This window comes from Cynara cardunculus, assembly GCF_001531365.2.
Source record: "Cynara cardunculus var. scolymus isolate 2C chromosome LG 16, CcrdV1, whole genome shotgun sequence".
In the NCBI taxonomy this organism is placed as follows: Eukaryota; Viridiplantae; Streptophyta; class Magnoliopsida; order Asterales; family Asteraceae; genus Cynara; species Cynara cardunculus.
In genome coordinates this window covers 13,988,245-13,995,172 of record NC_037543.1, presented here as the reverse complement: position 1 = coordinate 13,995,172, position 6,928 = coordinate 13,988,245, and positions in this window count along the sequence as shown.

Below are 6,928 nucleotides of genomic sequence, written 5' to 3'. Positions count from 1 at the left end.
CAATTATTTATTATTTTTAAGAATATTACAAAAATTAATTAATAAAACCGAATAAAGCCCATTAAGGCCCATTAAACCGAATAAAGCCCATTGGGGCCCATTAAACCAAATAAAGTTCATTAAGGCCCGATATACTCAAAATAGCCCGGTAAATGGATTAAGGCCCAGTTAAATGGGTTAAGGCCCAATAATACCGAGAATGAATATATGAATACCTAAATATATAAATGTGTACATATAACACATGAAAATCAAGAAAACCGAATAAAGTCAAATAAAACTGAATAAAGTTCATTAAGGTCCGATAAACTCAAAATAACCCGGTAAATGGATTAAGGCCCAAAAAAACCGAATAAAACCCAGTTAAATGGGTAAGACACAATAAAGCCGAATAAATCCGCATATAACACACACACACACACCCCCACTATCTATACATTCACATATACACATATTTTTAAACATATATACATCGATCCAATCGTGGTTACCAACCAGTACACATTGTGTATATATATGTATATAGCATTAACCGACGGGTATATATACATATAACACATACAACGTCGTGTAAACATATGTATATAACACGGGCTGACGGACATATATACTTATAACACATGCACATGTATACATACACTACCTAAATATAAAAATGTGTACATGTAACACATAAAAATCATGAAAATAGGACAATTCTCTCGCTGATCCCTCGCTGATCTGCGAGGGATCARCGAGGGAAATTAATTTTTGACAATTCCCTCGCTGATCCCTCGCTGATCAGCGAGGGATCAGTGAGGGATTTTCCTATTTTCTTGATTTTCTTGATTTTTATGTGTTATATGTAGATATTATTATGTGTTATTGTTGTATGTATACATGTATATGTGTTGTTTGTATATATATTTAGTGTGGATGCTAACCGCGATTTGTAGTATATGTACACATGTGTATATATATATATATATATATATATGTTTACACGATGTTGTAATTGTTATAGGTATATATACTCGTCAGTCCGTGTTATATACATATGAATACACGATGTGTATAGATGTGTGGTGGTTAGTAACCACGATTGGATCGATGTATATATACTCGTCGATTCAGTTTTACTAGGCTTTATTCGATTTTACGAGACCTTAAGGGACTTTATTCAGTTTTACTTGTTTTCATGTCATAGAAAACCTTGAGATTAAGTAACTAGAAATTGTGATTGATAAGAAATGATGAAGCATAATGTTTTGTAGTAGAATGTACGGTGTTGGATAATAAACTTGTTTTATCTCCAACATTAGAGCTGCAAGTCAAAGGCGAAGCCCAAGATAGAGAAAATATCTAGAAATTTTGATGGAAAAATCTAGAGTTCTTATTTATTAAGTTTTAAATTGGATATTTTTTTTATTAATTTGGATATTTAACCAGTTATGCGAGCTGACTAATCTCAGGGCAACTACCTGCTTTGCAGATAGCCCGGAGTTACAACATTTGAACCTCCGTGACGGGGATTTTTATTCCTTTTTGGATTTGAATCTGAGACCTCCAGGTACCTTTGACCTTTGAAGTTAAGCTCAAATCAATTACGCATCACCTTTGTGGTTAAATTGGATATTTTGTTGTCATTTAATAACGCTATGGAGTATATGGAGTTTGTAAAGTATCAAGTGAGAAACAAAAACATTAAAGTTATAAAACCGAGTTGCTTGAATGGAAGTTTAACTTAGAAAAAAGGTTTATTTGTATGTCCAACAAACGACCGTTAGTGACAGAGATAATTAAAATAATGTTCATTTTCTAATTTTAAAACTCTGCTGATCAAAAGTATTATATATAACTACCAAACCAGAGCAACTCAACTCTCATCCATCTTTTGAGTAAATTACACTTTCGGTCTTTGTATTTGCCACCTACTAACAATCATGGTTCCTCTTTAAAAGTAATTATAGTTTTGGTCCATGTGGGTGCTATATATCTTGTTTCATTTTTGGTCCCTCACACTAACTTATGTTAAATAGATCCGTAACTTGGGGGGTGTTTTTGTCTTTTTCGTATTTCTTTAATTTTCAATTAGAAAATGAAGAAAATATTATATATAAATATATATATATATATATATATATATATATATATATATAGAGAGAGTGTGTGTTTGGTTCAAATAATAACCAAGATTTTTGTGTTAACTTTGTTAATCAAGTTCAACCAATCATATTCTATCTTTTCTTTAGGTTCACATATAACTCGTATATTAATGACAAGGGTAATTAAGTAATTTGTCATTTATGTAACTCTTAAATCATTAATTGGGAGTTACAAATCTAAAAATCTCAATAATTGCTGATTATGTAATTTTGATATTTTTTATACGTGTTCATGTTTTGTAATTTCGATTTATTCTATCCATAATGATATTGATTTTGTAATTGTTAAAGAATTTCCCATTGTAAAGATTTCGAAATCGTCTGAGTAATGTGGATAAACCTATTGGGAAACAGATCGACAACAATGAGAATGAAAAGGTTAAAATCGTCTATAACTACAATCGAAATTCGAATTCATATGTAATTGTTAAAGAATTGTTCACAAATGTTCATATTGTGTTCATATGTACACTAGCTGCATAWCTCAAYATTGGTTTGCTCCTGAATGTGTTCATAATGAAGAAACTATTGTTCACAAACTATTCATATTGTGTTCATATGTACACTAGTTGCATATCTCAACATTGGCTTGCTCCTGAATGTGTTCATAATGAATGAACTATTGTTCACAAACTGTTCATATTGTGTTCATATGTACACTAGCTGCATATCTCAACATTGGCTTGCTCCTGAATGTGTTCATAATGAATGAACTATTGTTCACAAACTGTTCATATTGTGTTCATATCTGTTTTTTTATTTACTTTTGTGTAGCAACTATTCTTATTATATACATATTGTGTTCATAAATGCTATACAGTCCAAGTTCATATATATGTCAATTTTTGTTTGTATTTGACACAATGGTTCATATATATATATATATATATATATGTGTGTGTGTGTGTGTGTGTGTGTGTGTTCATATGGTTCTTACATTAACAAAAATAAATTAATAATAAAAAGTGATTTTATCATAATGAAGATAACTTAATAATCACATTTATAATGTTGTTTTATGATCTATAGCTAGATGAGACGCCTTATGTTGGAACTGACGATTCCTATAATTTTAATTGATGTGAGGAGCGTTCTTAAGCATAGTTGACTAAATTTGACCCTAGTCGATGTAGTTGACCGTAAGTTGACTTTTATGTTGGCATTCGGGAGAAATTAATCATTAATGCACTATTCGATATTATAAATTGTAGGTTACCAGTCAGCAACATTCGTTAAGCAACCTACGTTATCAGCTGAATCTTCATGAGATTTCACTGGGATGCATACCTAAGTACAAATTTATTTTTGCACGATATGAGTCGTTGATGATGTGTACGTATACATGATATTTTAATTACATACATGTTATGATATATTTTACATGTACGTTATTTTGTGAATGATTACATGCTATGTGTTTAATCAATCTTCGAATAACTCTAACATGCTATTCCATATGAAAGTTTTATGATTCAAGGGTGGGCATTTGACCAGTAAGTCACGACCAGTATAAAACATGACCCAGATAAGTGGGTGATCAATTAAGACTGGCATATCAACCCAGGGCATGTTTGTGATTAAATGACCCGTAACCGACTGAACATTATATGAGATCTCTTCTTTTCAGTGTTTTAAATATATTTTTGTAAAAGCTGTGACTTTTATTATAAAGCATGCATATATGCCATATATATATATATATGTGTGTGTGTGAGTGTGAAGATATGATTTTTATTCACGCAAACCATGAACTCACTGAGCTTTATAAGCTGACTATAGTATGCATCTCAGGGCCAGGTAGTTCGAGGTTGGACAAGGACAAATGACACACTTAGGTGACGTTTGGTTCGCAGAATGTTTTTGGATGGAATGGAATCTGTTAAATGAATTTGACTTTGAAAGGAATTGGAATGAAATGTTGTCAGGTTTGACCACCTATTTGGTTGACAGACTTTAGAATGAAATCTATTAAGGAATTGGAATCTTTCTGTTTGGTTCATAGAATGTAGCTTTAGAATTTGAATAAAATTTTGGCAAATGACCAAAATGCCCTCTTTTGAAAATTTTAATTTTTTTTAAAACTAAAAATACTTCAATAAAATAATTATTTAATATGCACAACCGAAATATAATCATAAGTCAAACGACATTACTAAATCGACGGTGGTCGGCGGTAGTTCAGATCGGTGGTGGTCCACCAGTGGTTCAGATGGTGGTGGTCCGTAGTGATTCAGATCGATGGTGGTCCACCGTGGTTCAGATGGAGGTGGTCAGCGATGGTTCAGATAGGTGGTAGCGGCGGTGGTTGTTCAAATCGGTGGTGGTCGGCGGTGTCCGACAATGATTCAGATCAATGGTAGTCGTCGATGGTTGGCAGTGATATAGATCGATGGTGGTCGTTGTGGTTCAGGTGACGATGGCCATATGTGGTTCAGATCGGCGATGGATCATATCAGTGATGGTCAATGGTGGTTTAGATCGACGGTGCTTTAGATCGGTAGTAGTTGACGGTGGTTCAGATCGATGGTGGTCCGTGGTGGTTCAGATGACGATGGTCAACAGTGGTTCAGATCGTTGGTGGTCCATGGTGGTTCAGATGGCGGTTATCGTCGGAGGTTCAGGTTGACGGTGAATCAGATCAGTGGTGCTCAGATCGGTGGTAGTCGGTGATGGTGGTCGACGGTATTTCAAATCGGTGGTAGTCGGTGATGGTGGTCAATGGTGGTTCGGATCGATGGTAGTCGGTGGTGGTTGACGATGGTTCAGATCAGTTGTAGTCGGTGGTGGTGGTCAGCGTGGTTTAGATCGGTGGTGGTCCATGGTGGTTCAGATGGCGGTTATCGGCAGTGGTTTAGATTAACGGTGAATCATATCAGTGGTGGCTCAGATCGGCGGTGGTTTAGATTGGTGGTAGTCGGTGGTGGTGGTCGACGGTGGTTCAGATCGGTGGTAGTCGATGGTGGTGGTGGTCGGCGGTGGTTCAGACCGGTGGTAGTCGGTGGTGGTGGTCGGCGGTGGTTTAGATCGGTGGTGGTGGTCGACGGTGGTTCAAATCGGTGGTAGTCAGTGGTGGTTCAGATCGGTGGTCAGCGGTGGTTCAAATCGGTGGTAGTCAGTGGTGGTTCAGATCGGTGGTNCGGTGGTTCAAATCGGTGGTAGTCAGTGGTGGTTCAGATCGGTGGTCAGCGGTGGTTCAAATCGGTGGTAGTCAGTGGTGGTTCAGATCGGTGGTAGTCGGTGGTGGTGGTCGGCGGTGGTTCAGATTAATAGTGGTCAAGAGGTGGTCGACAATGGTCATATTGAGTTTTATAAGATTGTAGTATATTAGGTTAAAGCCATATTTGGTATAATGAAGATAGAGATTTCATTCCATCAAAATACCATGTAGTTGCTAAGGAATATTAAAATCCTTTATCCATGGAATTCATAGGAATCTGAAGATTCCTTCCGCTGAAAAGAATGAACCAAACGAAGGAAATGAATCTGGTCAAAGGAATTCAACATTCCAATTCATTCAGATTCCTCCAGAATCTGCGAACCAAACGCCACTTTAGATAGTTGTCTATTTTCATCTTATTTTTAGTCTTTTGTCTAGACAGTTATATGTCGATCTTTTGTAACTGAACCTGGTATGAGGCGGGTTAGAACTTAAGTAAATTTTTGGTTGATTCAAAGACTTCCGCTAGAAACGGTTTTAAAGGTTTTATTTTAGCCGTCCTTTTGGAATATTTATTTAGGAATTCATTTTAGATTACGTAATATTTCTAAAAAAATGAGGGCGTTACAAGTTGGTATCAGATTCTTAGTTTAAGATAACTAGGTTAAGATTTCTTTAGCCTAAGCTTAAAATGAGAGGATTATTAGAAGCACATGTTTATTGTGTAGTAGTACTGTTTATCATGCAATTAAGTTTGATCCTACGTCACTACATGACATAGTTTTTCTTTTATGACTTGTAGGAGATATGGTCCACACCATTCACACTAGGGCTATCAGACGCGAACGTGGATGAAAATACGGAACACGTAGGACACCTTACGGGCTAGGACCGAACAGAGAATCTATTGACAGTCATCGCTCCAGAGCCAGGCATGTTTTAGGAACCCAGGCCAAAAGCGATAGTATGGCCCACACTAGTGAAGTATCATCACGAGAGCCTGTCAGGTGAAGGACCACACCCAAGTCTTCGGAAGACTACACGTCCTGCACCCTTACACATGATAGAGACTATAGAGATCTTGAGGGGCGAGAACACCAAGCTAAGAGAGAGGTTAGCCCAAACTTTAGATGGGAACACTAGATTGAGGGGATGGCTGAACAATCTTCAACAGGCACATGTCGAACAAGAAGGATCCCTAAACGAGCTAGTTGTAGAGAATGCAAATTTGTGGGAGCAACGTTACACACTGATTTGGGATAAAGTTGTACTTGAATAGGAATGAAGAATTGTTGCTCGCCCCGTAGGCGCTAGATTGAGAGACACAGTTCAATTCTATAAGAAAATGACCATAGATTATGTTGGTGTAGTAAGGGGCTATATCTCCGACTGCGTCCAATGCATCAAAAATATCCCAAAGGCTAGTGTGTTGTGGCATCTCAGGCCATCCACATAGTTTGAGGAGTGGTTGAGGGACCCTTATCTCCTTTACTACCCTGCAGATCGCTTTTAGACATAGTATCCATTTAAGAGAGGGAGAGAGAAATATTTTTTGGGTATGTGATTTTATTGTACGTGTCTTGATAGTTGATCGAATTTTCATCTGGTCTAGTGCTTCAATAGATAT